Genomic DNA, 495 nt, shown 5'->3' on the forward strand with positions numbered 1-495 from the left:
CCCCCCCAATTATTACTTTTCCGAACGCGGTACCAAATTAAATTTGTGCGCGCTAATTGAGCGCCCGTAATCCCCCCGCTGCATTTGTTTACGCCGCTTCTCGCAGCTTCATTCCCTCCTGCCAAACTTTCCCCCCGGCCGGGGTCGTCCCCGGCCCTGCCCGTGTCCCCAGCCCCGGGGCAGGGCAGCGGGGGCTGCCCGGGTGCTGGGCGAGAGGCTCTTCAGAGGGCAGAGAACCGAGGTGAAATCAGGATGCTTTAGAGCTCTTTATTTCCCGGAATGGGATTTTTATTTTTGAGTTGGCTGGGTTTGTGTTTTGATTTGGTTTATTTTTTTCCCCCGTGCTTTCTGCCCCCGACGGGCGCAGCAGAGGTGGGTGAGAAGCAACGGGAGGTGATTAAGGCTGGAAATCTTCAGCGAAACTAAACTAAGAGATGGTGGTTTCGGGGCCGGACCGTGAGGGGCGGGTCGGGCGGGCCGGGGGCGGAGGGGGGC

The 495-nt window shown here is 59.0% G+C and overlaps 1 protein-coding gene across 1 annotated transcript in view; it reads left to right on the forward strand.

The window, feature by feature from the left end:
- Window positions 1-495, forward strand: part of TBX2 (T-box 2) — a 9218-nt gene that overhangs the window by 938 nt on the left and 7785 nt on the right. The window lies entirely within an intron of this gene.

This window comes from Chaetura pelagica, unplaced genomic scaffold (genome assembly GCF_000747805.2).
Source record: "Chaetura pelagica isolate M959 unplaced genomic scaffold, ChaPel_1.0 scaffold72, whole genome shotgun sequence".
Lineage (NCBI taxonomy): Eukaryota > Metazoa > Chordata > Aves > Apodiformes > Apodidae > Chaetura > Chaetura pelagica.